The sequence below is a fragment of the Littorina saxatilis genome, linkage group LG1, assembly GCF_037325665.1.
Source record: "Littorina saxatilis isolate snail1 linkage group LG1, US_GU_Lsax_2.0, whole genome shotgun sequence".
NCBI lineage: Eukaryota > Metazoa > Mollusca > Gastropoda > Littorinimorpha > Littorinidae > Littorina > Littorina saxatilis.
This window is the reverse complement of record NC_090245.1, coordinates 78983793-79005563: the sequence shown is the minus strand read 5'-3', so window position 1 is coordinate 79005563 and position 21771 is coordinate 78983793. Positions and strand designations below refer to the sequence as shown.

Genomic DNA, 21771 nt, shown 5'->3' with positions numbered 1-21771 from the left:
GTGTGTGTGTGTGTGTGTGTGTGTGTGTGTGTGTGTGTGTGTGTGTGTGCATACGTTCGTGCGTGCGTGCATGCGTGCGTGTGTGTTTGTTTCTGCGTGTGTGTGTGTGTGTGTGTGTGTGTGTGTGTGTGTGTGTGTGTTTATGTACATATGTCACTAAAGTTTGACACGCCTATACAAGCACTTCCTAAACAATATACCAGCGAATTGTATTATCGCTTTCAAAGAAAAATAAGTTTAAAACAAGTCGCGTAAGGCGAAAATACAACATTTAGTCAAGTAGCTGTCGAACTCACAGAATGAAACTGAACGCAATGCATAGCATCGTCAGTCCACCGCTCATGGCAAAGGCAGTGAAATTGACAAGAAGAGCGGGGTAGTAGTTGCGCTAAGAAGGATAGCACGCTTTTCTGTACCTCTCTTTGTTTTAACTTTCTGAGCGTGTTTTAAATCCAAACATATCATATCTATATGTTTTTGGAATCAGGAACCGACAAGGAATAAGATGAAAGTGTTTTTAAATTGATTTCGACAATTTAATTTTGATAATAATTTTTATATATTTAATTTTCAGAGCTTGTTTTTAATCCAAATATAACATATTTATATGTTTTTGGAATCAGAAAATTATGGAGAATAAGATGAACGTAAATTTGGATCGTTTTATAATTTTTTCTATTTTTTTACAATTTTCAGATTTTTAATGACCAAAGTCATCAATTAATTTTTAAGCCACCAAGCTGAAATGCAATACCGAAGTCCGGGCTTTGTCGAAGATTACTTGACCAAAATTTCAACCAATTTGGTTGAAAAATGAGGGCGTGACAGTGCCGCCTCAACTTTCACGAAAAGCCGGATATGACGTCATCAAAGACATTTATCAAAAAAATGAAAAAAACATTCGGGGATTTCATACCCAGGAACTCTCATGTCAAATTTCATAAAGATCGGTCGAGTAGTTTAGTTTGAATCGCTCTACACACACACACACACACACACAGACACACAGACACACGCACATACACCACGACCCTCGTTTCGATTCCCCCTCGATGTTAAAATATTTAGTCAAAACTTGACTAAATATAAAAACATTGCAAAAGAGATCGCAATCATTACCATGCTGCCATAGACAAAGGGTGTGCACGTTAGGCACGTAGGGAGTGACTCGGGAAGCGGAAGAGACCAAATAAAGATAGTGACTATTTTGACTATTCTAACAAGACAATACTTACTCTATTTAGTCACATTGCTTTTTGTAGCGGACCGCATCATTCGGTGCTCACAGACAGAAGGAGATAAAAGGAGGAGGGTAAGCCAGAAAATTCTATGGATATTTGTACAGCAATTGAGACAAAAATCGTTTCCTACGACCCAGTATGCGATAACCAGTGTTTCTCTGCAATTTCATGCCATGGATAAAATATGATCCTTTGTTAGAAGCTTAGTTACAGCAGGTCAATAATATTATGCAGCTAAAAGCATCATTGGAAGGCCGACAACACTGCAACTCCTGTTGTTAATCCGTTTGCAGAACGCAGTTGCTCCCCTTAGTTAGGATTTGAGAGTGTCGGTCCGTGTCGACTAAGGCTAGGGTGTGTACCTGTATCTGTCGATCTGTCTGTCTATCTCTCTTTCTCACTCTCTGTCCAGCCCTCACTCAGTCACTCTCTCTCTCTCTCTGTCTGTCTGTCTGTCTGTCTGTCTGTCTGTCTGTCTGTCTGTCTCTCTTTCCAGCCCTCCCTCAATGACTCTCTCTCTCTCTTTCTCTGTCTCTGTCTGCCTATCTGTCTGTCTGTCTCTCTCACTCTCTCTCTCTCTCTCGCACATACACACACACTCTCTCTCTCCGGAAAATGAAACTTTGAACTCTGGCATAACCTTCCAAGAGGTTAAGGCAGCTATCGATCATTTAAAAGCCAATAAAGCTGCTGGACCTGATGGAGTCATACCAGAAGTCTTCAAATGTGCACATGCTCATATTATTCCTTTTTTGGTCCAACTGTTTAATGCTATTTTGTCCTCTGGAGTTTACCCTGAAGCGTGGACTGAAGCCATCATCCACCCCTTACATAAAAAGGGCGATGTACATACACCAGATAATTATAGAGGTATATCTTTGTTAAACATCTGTGGCAAGTTGTATAGTTTCATTATTAATAAGCGTTTATCGAGTTGGGTAGAAGAGCAAAATTTACTCGGTGATATACAAGCAGGGTTTCGGAAAGATCACCGCACCGTTGATCACATATTTACTTTGTTCAGTATGATTCAGAGGCATTTGCTGAGAGAAAAAAAAGTTGTATGTTGCTTTTTTTGATTTTCGAAAAGCCTTTGATTTAATTTCCCACTGTAAGCTCTGGCCTATTTTGCGCGGATCAGGAGTTGAAGGCAAGATGTTACAAGCCATCCAAGGCATGTACAGAAGAGTTAAAGGCCGAGTAAGATATGGGTGTAAACTGACCGACGCCTTTTTTTGTCACAAAGGCCTCAAGCAGGGGGAAATAACCAGCCCGCTTCTTTTTTCCCTGTTTATTAATGATCTGGCGTCGGAAATTATTTGTAAGGGTAAACATGGAATACAGATGGTGCCTGACTTACTTGAACTATTTATTTTGCTTTTCGCTGATGATATTGTTTTATTATCTGATACCGTGGTTGGATTACAAAACCAACTGAATATTCTTGCCCACAAAGCTAATGACATGGATTTAGAGGTTAACCTGGAAAAATCAAACATAATTATTTTTAGAAACGGGGGATACATTTCTCAGAACGAGAAATGGTTTTTCAACGGCGTCAAGATGAAGATAGTAAACTCTTATAAGTATTTAGGACTTGTTTTCACTACCCGCATGACCTTTTCAAATGCTCTTAATGATATGGCATCCAGGGCTAAGAAAGGTGTTTTTGAGTTATTAAGAACATTATGGAGACTCGGTGATTTCTCCCCAAACCTGTTTTTGAAACTATTTGATGCTCAGATACAGCCTATCCTGTTATATGGTTCAGAAATTTGGGGTCTTTACCCACAAACACAGATAGAGAAGATTCACACGTTTGCGCTTAAAAAGATTTTAAACGTGGCGCCAAGAACACCAAACGACATAGCATATGCTGAAACTGGTCGCTATCCGTTGTACATTTTTTTCTCATGTTGCATGTATAAAATATTGGTTACGCCTAGTCAAGATGAATGATTCCAGACTCCCCAAAAAAGCCTATAATATGCAGTTGTATTTGCACAGGCAAGGCAAGTTTTGTTGGACATCCCAAGTAAGATTAACTTTGTATAAATTTGGTTTCGGATGTGTGTGGGAAAACCAAGGTGTGCATGATGCAATGCGAGAAAGCTTTTTTGAAACGTTTTAGACAGAGGTTAATAGATTGCAATATTCAAAATTGGCAAGAGCGCATTAATACCAGCGCAAGGTTTGAGGTTTACAGCGTATTTAAGTTATCTGTTTGCATGGAAACGTATTTTACTTTTGTCAAAAATAAGCATATAAGAGATGTGCTCATTAGGTTCAGAGCTGGCGTGTCCGAATTACGCTCACATAAATTGAGATACTCCCCACATACCCTACAGGACTTGTTTTGCCCATTCTGCAAAACAGCACCTTAGGATGAAATGCACATTTTATTTCACTGTGATGCATTGAACGATCTTCGCTGTCAATACTTACCCTTTAAATACACATCATATCCTTGTTTGGTTTCCTTTCAGTTGATAATGCAAAACAAGAAGGGTCTCCATGATTTAGGCAGATTTATTTATTATGTTAACAAACGCCGTGATTTACTTCCTAAGGTGTAACAGAATGATTTATTTTGCTTCATGTCTCTCTGTTTTGTTGATGTGGTTGAGTGCATTGCGTAGCTGCTGGTTTTTATACAACTATGTCCTTTGATGTATGTTGTAGTTGAGGATGTATTTGATGAGGCACCAGCCATCCCCTGTACATACCCATCATGTACATGTATGTATTGTGCGTGTGTGTGTGTGTGTGTGTGTGTGTGTGTGTGTGTGTGTGTGTGTGTGTGTGTGTGTGTGTGTGTGTGTGTGTGTGTGTGTGTGTGTGTGTGTGTGAGTGTGTGTGTGTGTGTGTGTGAGTGTGTGTTGGTGAGAGAAGGAGTGAAAGTCAGAGTGTGTGTGTGTATACATGTTTGTGAGAGTGGGAGAGAGAGAGAGAGAGAGAGAGAGAGAGAGAGAGAGAGAGGCTGTCATGTTTGATATGTACCGGTTGTAACGGGTCAGTTGGCCTAAACAATAAACTTTCTGAGCTCTCGCTCTCTCTCTCTCTCTCTCTCTCTCTCTCTCTCTCTCTCTCTCTCTCTCTCTCTCTCTCTCTCTCTCTCTCTCTCTCTCCAGTAATGTGCCAGATATATGTGTACACACACACACGCATATCATTCCTTTACTTAAAAGTTGGCGACCCAAGCGTGTCTCAGTATTTAAATGATGACAGTGGAAAGTGTATTTGATTGACACAACCACAACTATTACTCATGGGGGTGGGGTTAAATTTATGCGATTTTAATGGCTGGACTATAATTTATTCACAGTCATCCTACTTTTATTTATTCCCGCACAGGAAAAAATCCTTCTGGTTCATGCAAATTGCCTTAGTCACATTTCTGCATCTCATACGCCCACAGGTTTTCCCGGGTTACGATATCTTTATTTTGTAGTCTACTCTTCGGCAATGTGACTCTCTGGGAGCTGTTAAGGTTTGCATACACTAATCTATTCCTCGTTGTTCTTGAACTTTCAGAAAATACAAAGTCGCAAGTCATGTCAAAACATGTACTTGTAAAAAAATTTTTTAAAAAAACCCTTCTTTCTTTTTAACCCATCGAGTCATCTGCATTACGCAAGTCTTGTGTCAATCAACACTAATGTTTTTCTTCAGTCACTTGCAAAAAAAGTAGCTTTTCTTACGTAAAATGACGACGTCAAATATTTTTATCATTACTCCTGTCAAACTTACTCATTCTGTAGTGTTTCCAGAAATCTGTAATCTCACTTTACTTCTACGAAACTCACCAAAGCAAATGCCTCGAAGTTCGCGTTAACAAAAGCCTTTACTTGTTCAAGGCTAAACAGGAAATAACTTGGTGTGTAATACTCCTCATGCTGGTGGTTTTGAATACACCGTTCAGACAGGCGGAATAACAACTCAAGTCTTCTACTTACATGTCAACAAAAGAGTTATATTTTGCTGCAATGTAACGGCAAGGGTATTCCCCTCGACAAGTCAAAGTTCTAAATGCGTCAAGCTGGCAATGTTTAAAGCAAAATTAGTTTGATCAAAACAATGACATCGCAATTAAATAAGTCAAAGGATGGCATCGAACAGTTATAAAATGTCCACTACTTTACTGCAGATTTTCTTTCTTACATGCATTTTCTTCTTCAAGAAATCGATTGCGACAAACTCATGTAGACTATCCAAAAAGTCATAGGCATATAATTATGCTCATAGCAAACAGTGCCAGGCAGACGATAGTTATCCAAAATTGAGTACACGGTATAAATCCGATGGATACAGAAATTCTTCAACAATATTTTTTTTTATTCTTCTTTCAAAACGAATCTTTCCCGTTAAATAGTTGAGTCAAATTTAACGCCAAAATTTTCCTTACCTGATTTGAACACGGACATATTGAACCTGCAGAAACACCTGAGATACGACCTGTACGGACGGTGTCTGCAGTGGATTACACCGCTATTGGATATCGAAAATCATTCCACTCATAGCAATAGAGGTCCCGAATAACCACTGACTTGAATAGACTGTTATAGCAGGACAGTGGTCGTCGTATCGATGAAAGAAATTTCACAGACAGTCACTAAAAATAGCACTGAATTGCTTAAAACTACTCATTCGATCGTTCAATTGTGCTGGTTTGTTCAATTTGCCTTGGAGTGCAGTAACTTTACAAACCAGACAGAATTTAAGTGGATTATGATAGGCCTGTCTTGCGAAACTGTGTATTTAATTCCGGGAAGTTCAAGGAAATTCAAGGAAACAATAGGCTGTGAGCGCTTTAAATTTAGACGACAGTAAGTGAGAGTTATGCGGAACCCGTCCCCTGGCACCTGTGAAAATAAGAAGCATCGACATGAATAAACGACTTTCATCCTTAAAATAATATAAATAAAACGTATTATTCTGTAAAATTCCAAGCTCGCAAAAATCACCGAACGGTGCACATTTTTCTTCTTCTCGTATACCTTCGCGGACTACAGCTCCAATTTACGCGCAAATTACTGTAAATGGACATTTCAGTGTATGATCATTTTCTATCCTAGCATTTAGACAGTCATGCTCTGTTTTCAGGGGTTAGGACGCAAACATAGTTCACCAAATAATCCGGAAATATACGCCAAGTCCAATACCTCCTCTTCGATGAAATCACGGTACAGATGTTTTACATTATTTTGGCATTTTGGAAAATCGGCATTATTTATGAAGGCGCTAAGTCAATAAGGAAAAGCATGCAAATATAACGACCCCCCCAGGACACACACCAGATTTTTAGAATACAAGAATTGAAACGCCTATTGTATTTTAAAAAAAAAAGAAATGCCGGTAAAAAGTGTGCCAAGTAACAAACATCTGGGTCATTTAACCGCCGGCAGTGAAACCCATAAAATGATTTTTAAAAACCGGGCACATCTCGTTCTACCTTGGTGACAAAAGAAAAATCAATGCCACTGAACCTGTAGAGCCTAAGGATATTGGATGAGGATACCTCCAAACCTCTGCGTGTGCTCTGAACTTTAAAGACTGTTCGCCCCCTCCCCCCACCCCAACAAAAAATACGTGTACAAAAAACTCAAAATCATCACAACTGCGTAATAACTCCTAAAAATCTGGGTAAAAAAACACAAACAAAAACATCACAACTGCGCAATATCTCCTACATTCTGGGTGAGATAGAAAGGCAGAGAGACCGACAGTTAGGGAAAACTCTGTTACCAAACGTATTATTTTACTCAGCTCAAGTCACATTGGAATATTTGCAGACCAATAAAAGTTTAGTTCAACTAACACAAAATCTCTCTCTCTCTCTCTCTCTCTCTCTCTCTCTCTCTCTCTCTCTCTCTCTCTCTCGCTCTCTCTGGTTCAGTTCAGTGAGATCAATCCACCCACTCGCCTGGCAGACACGCCATGCAGGCCCAAGTAAGTTACCAGGCGACAGCCTTTTCAGGTCACGAATCGTTCGACAACCCCAGTCAATAATGGCGATCGATCGATAGGACCACTTGCATATAGTGCAAGCCGCTCGTAAAGAATATGCAGATCAACCGCTCATTATGCTGCACCCACAGGGTAAGAAAAAAAGGTAAAAAGAAAAAAAAAAGGAGAAACACGAAAGAAGTAAAAGAAGAAAAAAATAATCAGTCATTACAGGGGCGGACGAGGGGGGGGTGCACAGGGTGCATGTGCACCCCCCTCCAGCCAAAAAAAAAAAAAAAAAAAAAAAAGCTGATTCTATGACCATTTCTAAGTTTAAATGGCACCAGATGGCACCATTTTGCTTCTTTGGGCAAAAAAATTTTCCGGGGGGGCATGCCCCCGGACCCCCCTAGCAAATTCGGGCGCTTCGCGCCCATCACATTCACTTTCAATTCAAAGTGCACCCCCCCTTACAAAGCAACTGATCCGCCTCTGCATTACTTGACTGGTAAAAAAGACAAATGACCTACACATTGCCGCGTCTTACACGATCCACTGACTTTGGCTTACTTGAGTGGGTCACAAAGTTACTGTGTAATAATACCTTTCTTTCTGTTCAGACCATTTCATATACCCGGCTTTTTTACAAGCTAGAAGAGAACATTCTTCCACTTGGTCTCATACCGAAACTGTACAGCCTGAGAAGAATGTATTCCGCGAGGAGTAGAGTGGGACATTTTCAAGTAGTTGAACAAAGTGCGTTAAAAAGTGACATGCATGCTAATCTGCGGAATTAATTCAGCAGAAAATTCCCATTCTGCAGAGGAAGCGGCCTGTCAACAACATTGTGACGTGCCTAAGTTGAGGGATTAGGATGCTCATACTGTGGAACCCACCGTTTTACGAACCCCCCCTCCCCCCACTCCCCCCCGATTGAAAACTCCATGCCTCTTTAAAGGCCCTGTTTTCTCAGATTTTCTGTTAATACTGAACCTCTGTACATTAACCCCGATTTTAAGACACCATCCTTTTTAAGGCCTGATTTTCTCATATTGTTGTTGTTGTTGTTGAGGTTTTAAAGGGTGGGTCCCACTGTATCCTAGGCAAAAGCCCGGACGGATCTGTGATATTTTCTGGATAGTCACACGAGCCGTAATGCAGCGCGCAAGTGATTCAAGGTTCGTTATTTGTGTACTTCTATGGGGGCTATAAAAAGAGTAATATATCTATATATCAGGTTCCCAGTCAAAAGCGTCGACCGTCGACAGCTGGACAACAGAGCTGAGGCTGAAAAGGGAAACCTTGTGACCCACTTAAGTCCATGAATGAAAGCCGTGCCTCCTTGGAAGAAGAATAAGCAGTATCTATAGAGTCTATACGCTGAAAAAAGGTGTGAGAATGTTGTGTGAGCAGTGGCCTTTGCTATCATTTTCTCTCTGAAGAAAAGGGACTGCCGTTTACGGATTTCCCCTCCCTTAAAAACAGGATATCAAGGCCATAAAGAGTCGGATATGATAGAACAATGACAGAAAAACGTGAATCATTCTTTTTTGATTCGATATGTTAGAAAAGTTTGAGGAAGTAACAGTTCTTTGCTCATCAGTTTCAATGGCGTACACACAGATAGACACGCACACACACTCACACTCGTATTCAAATACCACATAATCCCTCTTCCAGCCCCCCCCCCCCCACACACACACACCCTTTTTCCTCCCACCCCTCCTTCCAAGCCCCTTCCCCGGCACACCACGCACACGAAAGCAACAAGAATCCAGAACCTTACATCACTAACAATCACACTAACAATCACACTCAAAGTCCTGGTGACCTTAAAAAGGCCCGGTCAATACCAAGAATGACATGGGCTGATCGCGACTGGCCTCACGCTAATTACCAACGGAATGGTAATCGTGGTCACCACAAGGCTTTTCGCTAATAACGTATCCTGTGTCCAGCGGAGTTATTAGCGTCCAATTACTGATATTATGTTAGCGCTATCGTCATGATTTTGTGTTTTCTTCGCAGAATTTGTCAGGGTTTGTCAGTGTTGATGATAATGATGTTTGCTGGTTTAGAGTGTGATAGTAGTTGAAGTGAAAGTGTGCAAAGTTCACGTTTAACAATGATTACATTGGCAGCGTTCGTAACACATTGTAAGAGAGAGAGAGAGAGAGAGAGAGAGAGAGAGAGAGAGAGAGAGAGAGAGAGAGAGAGAGAGAGACAGACAGACAGACAGACAGACAGATACATAGATAGATAGATAGATAGATAGATAGATAGATAGATAGATAGATAGACAGACAGACAGAAATACCGACAAACAGATATATATAGTCAGAGAGAGCGAGAGAACGAGCGTGACAAAAGAAGGTAGAGAGAGAGAGAGAGAGAGAGAGAGAGAGAGAGAGAGAGAGAGGAAAGAGAGAGAGAAGAAAGAGAGAGAGAGGAAAGAGAGAGAGGAAAGAGAGAGAGAGAGAGGAAAGAGAGAAAGGAAAGAGAGAGGAAAGAGAGAGGAAAGAGAGAGAGAAAAGAGAGAGAGGAAAGAGAGAGAGGAAAGAGAGAAAGGAAAGAGAGAGGAAAGAGAGAGAGCAAAGAGAGAGGAAAGAGAGAGGAAAGAGGGAGGACAGAGAGAGAGTGACAAATAGAGAACGAGAGGAACAAAAGGAGGTAGAGGGAGAGAGCCAGAGAGAGGGAGAGAGATAGAGAGATAGAGAGAGGGATAGTGTGTGTGTGTGTGTGTGTGTGGTGTGTGTGTGTGTTATAGAGAGAGAAAGAGAGAGACACACACACACGCACGCACCACACAACGGCAATTAGGGTCTCGTAAGACGAATACTTTCTCGCCAGGGAACAAGCAAGCACCACCCCCTTTTGTGCATAAATTAACGGACAAAGCGATACAACTCAGCGCGACACTCTTCATACTAGACTATCATAAGCCCCGCTACACATGCCCGTCAATACAAAAGACAAAAGCGATGTATCCACAAATGACAGCCGAGGCATAAAAAAAAGCGACAGGTCACGATTCATATTAATGGCGTGTCTAAGTAACCTATCCCTTACTCTACAGTAGCAAGAGTCTCTTTCAAGGATGGGAAAATACACCTACACACAGAATCATAGATCGAAGGAAAACCACCCTTAACTTAACTGTCAATGAAAGACCATAATTCAAAATAACTTTCGAACGTCATAAAGAAGTGAAGGACACACGAACAGTTAACGACTATTCTGTAATGAATAAGAGACACCCACGAAGAACAAACCTTCAATCCGACAAAACAATCCTACCACGCGCGAAAGTCAAATTACAGAAACTCAAAACAGTCTTTCCTTCTTAAAATCAAAGACGAAAATAGTACCACGAACGCCAAGTAGTCGATCCCTAACTAATCATACGAGTCACAATAATAACCACTGACCAGACACCAAGTATGTAATTCACGACAAGCACAAAGAACGTAATTTCTTCATGTATAATACGCATAACACTACGTATAATCTATAGGCATCTTGACAACCACATTATCAAGTCACACAAAAAACCGCAAAAGCCAAAACACGAAGTATGTAATTCAGTGAGTAATGAAGACGAGGACAGAGAACATATCTCAATTTTCTTCATGTACAGCAGTAGGCGCATGGTACAACGTGCAACTGCGCAGCATCTTGACAATATATAATTATGAGAGTCGTTGGCTTGCGAACCGAGGTCACAAGCGCTGTTTTTGTGTTGGAGTAACACAGGACACTGTGATGGTCGTTTCCTACGTTCTATATAAAATACGCCGGTGATGAATGCTTCCGGTAGTTACAAGTTCTTCGGTGACGTGCTCTCTCCACAGGGGGTTGTGGTGAGAATGTACACCACTGCTGGTACATACTTGAGGGAGTGGTGCGTGCCGTTCACTTGGTTGAATGGTGCGTTCTTTAATGCTGTTTTATGATCAGTTTTACTTTGCTGTCGGCAATTCCTGTTCAGCAGTTTGTTTTGTAGTGTCTTGTTTATGATCAATTAAACTTGCTGTCTGTGATTGTTGTTCGGACAATGTTTATGTTTTCTTCTTCAGTAGTACGATTCGCCTGTTCTTTCGCTGGGATTGGTCTCAATCGTATGGATTAGACATGTCGTGTGTCGCTGATGATATCAGTAACATATGAAATTACCCATCATTCTGGATGGGAGTGAGCGATGTGACCCGAAGCATTTCTAAAGTTTTTGGTCATGAGTGCAACAAACTGACCAAACACTTCTGTAAATGAGCCATCAGTTTGATGACAGAATTATAATGATGTGAATGTATCGTATTATTGTGTCCCAATTTAACTTTCCTATAACATACCTTGCTTGGTTTTTTTGGACAGAAATGATAGTTTGCTTCAGGTCAGTTTAGTTTTGATCCAGATGGCATCGATGCGCTCGGGAAGGCCCATACGCACCCCGTCTCATCCTTGAGGAGTTATAAGAGTTGCACCGCAGATCGTATCAATGTTGGTCTGGTTTTGGTCAAATAATAGTTTGCCATTATAACGTGGCCTTATCCAGCAATTATGTTCATTGTTGGTCTCAGGTGTGTCGCCAAGTTAAACTTCACGGCAATAAAGTGTGCTAAAATTATTTGATAGACTATAAACTAACAAACGATTGAGACAGAAAAAAACAGTCCTGTATTCTAAACAACCCTGCATGTTTCATACTTATGGGAAAAGGCCGAATCCCAAATCTTCTCCCTGACAAATATCACACAAAACTGTCTGCGCGCTGTTACTTGAAAGGGGACAATAATTCCAGTAGAAACTTCAAAGATTCACATTAGCACATCTGCACAAAGGAAAAGCCGTTAACGATTATGAAAAATGAGATCTATCCCTCTGGGGTAGTGTTTGTTTGCACAATGCATATGGATGTTAATACGCAAACACGACCTTGGCCATATATATATGTCGCGCAAACGAGGAAAATTAACCGGAATAATTTCAAGAGCGAATATCCATCTCATCATAACGCTAACGTCACAAAAACAGAAAAACTTCAAAGCCAAATTTCAGTCTTAAGACACGGATGTTTTTGCTGGATTTTCCTTATACTTAACAACAAAAAATAACAAAAACAATTAGAATGACCTCATTGATATAACAGCTTCTCTTGATGGCTTTCAATCAATGGCTTTAATTAATTCAAAAAGTGATTTCAAACGTGTCGAAAAAATCTTCTTGTTGTTGTTGTTGGCTAACTGGGGACTAATTGGCCTGTCGGCTCACTGGTTGTTATAAGAATGTTGCAAACTGAACGCACATTTCTCAGAACACTACAAACTATTTCTATTCTTTCTTTTTCTCTATGGTCTTCTGAAACACAAATCATTATGTCAATATTTTTGGGGGGGAGCCGAAGACGTAACATCCCGGCTCATGTTACCTCTCCAAACCGCAGTTTGGGGAGGCAACATGAGCGGAAATGTTGAAACAAAGGATTTTTACCTAATTCCAGCTAGAATAATATTTGGAAAAGAAAACCGTCAATCAGGAAAACAAAATCTTGGACACCCAGAAGAGGAATAACAAAGAACCTTGAAAGAAGGCAGAGAACACTGATAATGCAGCGGAAGAGTTATTCAGACTGACAGGGAGGGGATACATGATTGTTATTTCGAAGCCTCATGAGAGAAGATCGTATAGATCTATCTTTTTAAGTTACACACACACACACACACACACACACATGCACACACACACACACACACACACACACACACACACACACACACACACACACACACACACACATATGTAAAAAAAAATTTAAGGAAAATCTCCAATTAAAAAAATCAATAATTACAATTTTCGAATCAAAATCATTGACCTTAATAACATGCCGATCAGACGGCGAGATCATGAATTTTAACCATTTCTACCTCACTTATAATAAACCAAAGCAGTTCACGGACTAGAACTGCTAATACGGCAAATTAGCAGCAACAAGAGGGAGTAGGACTGCAGGAATCACACGCCCACGCCCTTAGCCCGAGGCGACCTGGCTGGCATTGAACACGTGACGAGAAAACCTGACTGACGGGTGGCTAAGACGGGAATCGATAAGACTTTAACCGTTCCCAATATCACCGCCACCGCAACAACTGACATTGCAAACAGGCAGCGATGGTGGTGGTGATGATGGGAAGGTGCCATGGCAGGCCTCGCCAAGCATATAGCGACCTCAAGTCGACCCCCACAACTAGCAACACTAACACAGCAAGACGCTTTAAAAATATGTTCAATGAACATGAAAAAAAGAGTGCTTTTAAAGAATACAAAAAGACAATAAAAAAGGAATGCAAGTTGTATCATATTGAGTTCGTTAAAACATTAAGAAAGTTAAGAAGTACTGACCCGAAAGCATACTGGAATTTTCTAAATAAAAATAAAAATAAAAAAAATAATTCCAAAAATAACTATCCAACTTGTTCGGAGTTTTTCGAACATTTCACTAAACTACAAGAGTGTGATGAAAATGAAATGGATGATAGTAATGAACCTTTAAATGAAACAAGTAATGAATTTCTTAATGCGCCTTTTACAAAGGAAGAAGTTATCAAATGTATAGACAAGCTGAAAAACAATAAGGCATGCGGTCACGTCAGGATAAAATAATTAATGAGTATTTAAAAGCGTCACATGATCGAATGATTGATATTTATGTATTGTTGTTTAATGTTGTTTTGCAGTCAGGAAAGGTTCCAACACAATGGGCTGTAGGTGAAATTATTCCATTGTACAAAAATAAAGGCTCCCAAGCTGACCCCACAAATTATAGAGGAATTACTATACTCAGTTGCTTCGGAAAACTTTTCAGTGCAATTTTAAATGCTGCGTTATCAAACTTTTTGGAGAGTAATAATAAACAAACAGGTTTCCGCACAGGTTTTTCAACACTAGATCATGTTTTTACTTTGCATTGTATATTAAAAAAAATTCTCAACAAAAAGAAGCGACTATTTTGTGCATTTGTAGACTATGAAAAAGCGTTTGATAAAGTTCGCCGTGCATTTTTATGGGAGAAATTAGTTAGTTCTGATGTTAATGGGAAGTTTTTAAAAACTGTAAGAAATGTGTACGAAAATGCCAAGTCCTGCGTTAAAGTTAATAGTGAGTGTTCTGAATATTTTCCCAGTTTGTGTGGAGTTAGACAAGGGGAAAACTTGTCACCGCTGTTTTTTGCTCTATTTTTAAATGATCTAAAGCCTTTTCTGTTGGAAAACAGTAAAGGTTTACAATCTATGTCAAGAGAGGCTATTGTGGTTGGAATGGATGATACTGATGTAAATGCTTTGTTTCAAATGTTTTTATTACTGTATGCGGATGATACTGTGATCTGCTCAGAGTCTGAAAAAAACCTGCAAGAATGTTTAAACAAAATACACGAATACTGTTTAAAATGGCGTCTAAATAATTAATGTAAACAAAACGAAAGTTATAGTTTTTTCCAGAGGTAAAATTAGAAATAAACCATTGTTTACGTACAATGGCAATTTAATCGAAGTAGTGTTTGATGTAATGTACTTGGGCCTTAAGATTAATTATGATAATAAATTTTTAGTCGCACAGAAGAATCTATATGATCGTGCCTCAAGGGCAATGTTTGTTCTTTTGCGTACTTGAAGACAATTGTCACTGCCTGTGGACATACAAGTTGACCTGTTCGATAAAATGATTGCTCCAATTTTACTGTACGGATGTGAAGTATGGGGTTTTGGTTCCTGTGAACTTGCTACTAAACTTCAATTGCGTGTTTATAAAATTGTTTTCAAACTAAAAAAAATCAACTCCAAATGCTATGATATTTGGTTAACTTGGAAGATATCCACTAGATGTTAATATGAAATTTAGAATGCTTTGCTATTGGTATAAACTGATTAGTCCTATTCATAAAAATAAATTTTCAAGTATTGTGTATTGCTTTACTTATAAATTGTATATCAACAAGATGATTGAATCTAATTATTTATGTTTTATTGAAAAAATCTTAAATGAAATTGGTCTCTCTGGCCTTTGGACTTTTCAAGAAAATGTTCAATACTCAAGCGCATGGTTTAAAAAGAAAGTAAAAAGAAGCTTGTATGACCAGTATATCCATAAATGGTTTACAGAAATTGGAACAAAAAATATGTTTTGGAATTATCGAATGTTTAAAGATATTTTTGCATGTGAAGACTATGTCACACACCTGCCATATCAGCAATGTGTTTCAATGATGAAGTTTAGAACATTAAACAACAATTTGCCTGTACAGAAAGAACGTTATCTTAATATCCCGAGGTCAGAAAGAATTTGCACCAAATGTGTATCACAAGACATAGGTGATGAATTTCATTATTTATTTGTCTGTGATTTTTTCAAAGAAGAAAGAGCTGAGTTGTTACCACCTTACTATTGAAAAAAACCTAATGCACTTCAATTTAAAAAGTTGTTTGCTACTAAGAAAAAGAAATTGCTAAAGAATATTTTGGACTTTATTAATAGAATTTGTAACAGCTTTTCATACTTTTTTTTCTTCTTTTTTTCCCTCCATTTATTTACTATATTAGCATATATCATGATTGTATTGATTGTATTTATTGTTCAAAATGCCCCCATAAATAAAACTTGAACTTGAACACCAGAATAACTACAGGGATGGAGGAGATGATGGTATTAAGAGCGAGGTGTTATTATGGCTGGTCTGGCGACCTCAAGTCAACTACCACCACAACTACCGCCACAACTAGCAACACCCACACACACACACACACACGCACGCACGCACGCACGCCCGGCCGCACACACACACACACACATACACACATACGGCAAAAGTAATGTCCGAAAACGGTGAATGAAACGTAACCCAGCTAACAGAAATAAACTCAGTTTTACAAGCGTCTCAATATAGCACCAACACTACGCCACAAATACACGTACACACACATTAGAGAGCTATATTAAGGCTGATGGGGTCTATGTCGACCAAAAGAGTGGGATTCCCTGTAGGTGGAGTTCCTGTAGAGGGATTTCCTGTATACAGGGAATACCACAGGGTCTAGGTCCTGTAGTGCTTCGCTGATATCGCTGAAAGTCACGTGATGCTTAGCGACATCGGTAGAATTTGATGTTTTTCGATCTTTTTTGATATTTCTTAGAAATTCGAGTATGGTTTGCAAGTTTTATTAAAAAAACTCCACCCTGTGGGAATCCCTGTATGCAGGGAATCCCCCTACAGGAACTCCACCTACAGGGAATCCCACTCTTTTGGTCGACATAGACCCCATCAGCTATATTAATTTAAGTGCGTGAGAACAGCGATCGAAAACAAACAGAAACAAACCCAATTTACAATTCTCTCAACATTGCACCTACACCAGACCAAACACACACACACACACACACACTGACACACACACTGACACACACACACAGTAACACACACACAGTAACACACACACAGTCACACACACACACACACACACACACACACACACACATCAATCAATCAATCAATCAATGAGTCTTATATCGCGCATATTCCGTGGGTACAGTTCTAGGCGCTCTGCAGTGATGCCGTGTGAGATGAAATTTTATACGGCCAGTAGATTGCAGCCATTTCGGCGCATATTTACCTTTCGCGGCCTATTATTCCAAGTCACACGGGTATAGGTAGACAATTATTAACTGTGCCTTAGCAATTTTGCCAGGAAAGACCCTTTTGTCAATCGTGGGATCTTTAACGTGCACACCCAATGTAGTGTACACGGGGGGAGGTTCGGACACCGAAGAGAGTCTGCACACAAAGTTGACTCTGTGAAATAAATTTCCGCCGAACCTGGGATCGAACTCACGCTGACAGCGGCCAACTGAATACAAATCCAGCGCGCTACCAACTGAGCTATATCCCCGCCACACATATACACACACACACACACACACACACACACACACACACACAACCATAAGACAGTTATATGCTGTATTATACAAATGAAAACAACCAATAACAAAACTAAACCGAGCCGACGCCGCCACAACCACAACTAAACCTCAGTTGTTGTGGGAGAGCTAGGCCTGTATAGCTGGCAAGCTACTTATTTCTATCTTCTGCTCTGCCCAGTTTAGATCCGCGCCCGACAAGTGCAGGCTAATTTAGACCCGCCGCCCCGCTAAAAATACCGCCGACTCCCAGAGCAGTGGGACAAAAATAAATACACAAAATAGTAACCAGCCACTACCAGAATAGCAGGCCGCCAAGACAGAAATATAAAGCTTGTCTGTCGGAGTCGCATTCAAAGTAAAAGAGGAGCGATCCAATCCAGGGCTCAGTCGGTGCCGGGCTGTTTTGTTGTGTGGGACTGAATTTTGGTGGAGAATTATCAAGAGTTGTTGGGGCTTTTTTCCTCAGTAAGTGTGTTCCGAGTAGTTCACTTATTTCACTCGTGTTGTTGTTGTTCAGGTTTCTTGCAATGTTCGTAAAGTGTTCCTGACAGTTTACCTCGTGTTGTTTGGGTTTTCTAGTAGCCTGTTTTAAATACCTTTTAAGCGTAACTCCTGCGATGGTGTTGTTGTCTCGGCTCTTAGATGATGCTACAGGTGTAGAATGGAATCCCGCGCACAGGTGACTCGGAGAGAAGTGTTTGTAGTAAGGGATGGGAATTCCAGTATACACCTCAACACAGTTTGGAGTTGTCCATTGCGCACGGCACACAGGTAAACACTGGATTCAGAACAACACTGCTGAGTGTGAAGTGTTTCGTGTGCACATTCAGATCAGGTAAAGGCTTCAGAATAACACCAGAAGAGTGTGATTTTGTCCTCCGAGCACAGGTAAGAGCAAGAACACAATACAGCAGAGTGTGAATTTGTCCGTGTCCACACACAGGTAAGACTAGCTTCTTTTAATCGGAGTTCACCTGTCTGAATCTCACGTCATTCTGACTCACCTGGTCTAGTAGTAGCAGTGATAGCCAGGTAGTTGTGTGTGTGTGGACTTCGACACACCGACTAGACACACCATAGGACTGGAAGTTCTCTCCTTATAGTCTGTGTGTGGAATTGGACACACACTACAACCAGACACGCACAAATAATGCTGGTATTTTCGCGTCGAATTTCTCTACCGCAGGTTGGTTATCGTGGACTAGTACTGGAAATTCCTCATCGAAGTTCTCCCTCTGCCTATCAGTCTGGCAGCGCTGTGTTGGATCTCTAGACACACACACTTCATACAAATGGTGCCAGGATTTTCGAGTCCAAGTTCAGTATATATATATATATCTCTCTCTTTCTCTGTCAGTCAGTCAGTCTGTACCGCTGTGGTGAAGTAATCTTGACGCCACACGGCACCGAAGAGCGAGCGAGGCAAAGAAGGAGTTCTACTTCTGTCTACCTTTACCTTCTCCCTATACTGAGACTGCTCGAGCCTCTTTGCTGTGTGTGCACCCTGACGCAGTGACAGGAGAGTATGTGAGTTAAGTTTTGTACACGAGAGCGCGGAGAAGTGAAGAGAAGAGAAGAGAGGAGAGGATAACAGAGAGGGAGAAGACAGAGAGGAAGAGAAGAGAGAGGGCGTGGAGTGGAGTGAAGGAGGAGGTGGGGGGGGGGGAAGGGTGGAGAAGGTGGTACGTTTTTTTCCGCCTGCTACTGCAATACGTCACAACTCCTGACGCACAGACTGTGGTGGTGGTGGTAGCGGTGGTGGTGGTGACTGCGGCGGTGGTGTTCTATATAGAGTGTGGGGGCGAGAGATAATCACTACCGATTCAGTAGATGGAAGGGAGAGACTTGAGAGAAGGCTGGCAGTACCGTATGCCTTCATACGTCAGCTACAAGCAACCTCCGACAACAAGACAACACAACACGGCTCAACACGAGGCCACAACACACGGCGGCCTTACTTTTACCTATACCTCACCTGTGCCACCAGTCTCATTTCCTATCATCATCGTAACAGTGAAAAACCTGCGCAATTCTTCGTTTCTGTTCCTGTCAGTTTAATCCCCTGTGGTCACATACTACGTCTCCCCCCTCTGATTGCGGCATTGCAGTGGTTAATTCAACACTCTCTGCAGCTTTTAATTTTCAATCACTTTTGCAAATCGCCCCTATATCAGTCTTTTTGTTGAGTTTCTCGCATTTTAATTGCATTATCAGCTTTTCTAACGTTTTGATTGCATTATACACGCCGTAGACGGTCGGCTGCCTGGGGAATTGCCTCCGCGTGACTTTGGATGACACAACTTGGACCACATGTCAACTAATAAACAATAATGATATTCCAATAGACTGCGGTTTGATTGATAACCTTGATTTTCCGTAATAACTGTGGGAAGTCAGAATTTACGCAAACTTTGCAAGAAAAGCATAAATAATCGAAGCTGAACGTTAACAAATGCATCGAAGAAAAGAATAAAATCGATGATGGGATGCTATAACACCTTAGGTCGAAGTACAAACGCCAGTAATGTGATGATATGTCATTTTGGAGAAAACAGAGACGAGTTTGTGCAGAAACTCACCCTGCGTGTTGCTCTTCCGCAGTGTAAGTTAGTGCGGAGGCAATTCCCCAGGCAGCCGACTGTCTACGGTGTGATTATAAGCATAGTGATTTGTGCCGTTTGTTCACCGGAGAATAACCTCGACTGCAGGTGTGGGGTAATTTTTCGTTCTGAGGGAAGAATAAATGCAATTAATTGGTAAATAAATTAATACTGTTCTTGTGTCGCCAAAGGGTTCATTCGCGACTAAATCGTATAGCTACCAGATTGCTTAACTCACAGCATGACTGTCAGTGCTTCAGGCTTTTTAATTCTCATCAGTTTTAAGATTTTTATTAATTACTTTTGGTACTGTATATATTAATATAACATTACCGGTAATTTCTCTACACTTGATTCAGTCGTTTGCTGACACTAAGGTTAAAATCAGCCTCAGGTTTATTCTTTTTCCTGCATTAAATTCAAGTTTCAGTTTTAATTTCCTTTTCCCGTTTAACCAAACTTGAATGTTTGTTTTTGAATATTTTGATTAAAGTGGCCCCTGAGGCAGGTTGGCTTTCATACATTTTAATATTACTTCTACGTAAACATTTCACTCGCAATTCTTGTCCAGCTCCTCTAATGGCAACAAACAAATAATCTATTAAACGGGTCATCTTCTGTGGAAATGACAAATGTGAAAACCAAACGTACCTTCCTGCAACAGCATCACTCAATAGACAATCTCATATACTGCCAACTTTTGTCGAAGTTCTCCTTGTAATTCTTGGCCCGTTATTACTTCCTCGGGAAAACTTGTGTCTAATGGTTCGTTTTCAACTGAAAATGTCAAGTTTCCTCAACACCTGCTTGGTCACCACAAGTTCAGTAATCCGCATTAACAGCTCACAAGGCAAACACACCAACTCATCACACTACGGTCTGCACAGAGACACAGCTAAAATCATCACACTACTGTCTGCACAGAGACACAGCTAAAATCATCACACTACTGTCTGCACAGAGACACAGCTAAAATCATCACACTACTGTCTGCACAGACACAGCTAAAATCATCACACTACTGTCTGCACAGAGACACAGCTAAAATCATCACACTACTGTCTGCACAGAGACACAGCTAAAATCATCACACTACTGTCTGCACAGAGACACAGCTAAAATCATCACACTACTGTCTGCACAGAGACACAGCTAAAATCATCACACTACTGTCTGCACAGACACAGCTAAAATCATCATCCGAGCGGGCAAGAGAAAATGAGGTGGCGAAAGGAAAGTGGTGGGCTTTGTTCGTCTCTCTAAAACTACCTAGTGTCTGCACAGAGACGTGCAGATAACGAGTGGACGTCGTTAGCAAGGGGTTCCAAGCTCGTCTTTCTCATTTAAATTCGTTATGCCATCCGGCACTTCCGGATTTCACCGTAACGACGTTCGCGTGCTGTCTGAGAATGTCACAAAGGGAATTAACACACCACAGACATTCGGTGAACTCGCTACAGTTCTAGGTAACCTGCGTAAGAGCTTAAATGTGTACTACTTAAGAAGCTATTTTAGGTGAAGTTTTCTAGCGAATTAAATTGGACCATAACAAGTTCAAGGCACATTCGCTGTGTTGTAATTTAGATACACCTGTATTGATTTGATCGAAAATGATTCATAACTATGCTAATAAATTAAATACCGCATTTTAATCGGCGAGCTGCTTTCTTCAGCAAGCTATCCTGAAAAAAGAGTCACGACTTCCGTTCGTTGTCATGCATATTTTATTCAGTCCTAATGGGTGGGCTTATGCATTCATTGAAGCAGAAGAAGAAAAAACGTTGGATTCAGACATTCAAATCTGTACAGAATCCAGCAAGCGCATACAGCTTACATGCTGCACGGGGCTAAAACGCATTACACTACATAAACACATTGTCGATTGGAGAGTACATAGCGTCTCGAAAAACTACCGACAACCAGATTTGAATAACAGAACGTTCAAACACTAATTCGAAGGTATTCCTCGTGTGTGGTGCCATCTTTTTAACCCCCAAACCAAACTCTCTTGCTCT

At 40.6% G+C, this 21771-nt stretch overlaps 1 protein-coding gene across 3 annotated transcripts in view; it reads right to left on the bottom strand.

Moving 5' to 3' along the window:
• The window catches only part of LOC138980567 (myocyte-specific enhancer factor 2A-like), a 133049-nt gene that overhangs the window by 63800 nt on the left and 47478 nt on the right, over nt 1–21771 (bottom strand). The window contains exon 1 of one of the 3 annotated variants that reach the window (XM_070353476.1): nt 17753–18754. The exons of the other annotated variants lie outside the window; for them this stretch is intronic. The gene's annotated coding sequence lies outside the window, so the exon portion shown is untranslated. Of the gene's footprint in view, nt 1–17752; nt 18755–21771 lie in introns of those variants that run through there. 3 annotated transcript variants of the gene reach the window in all.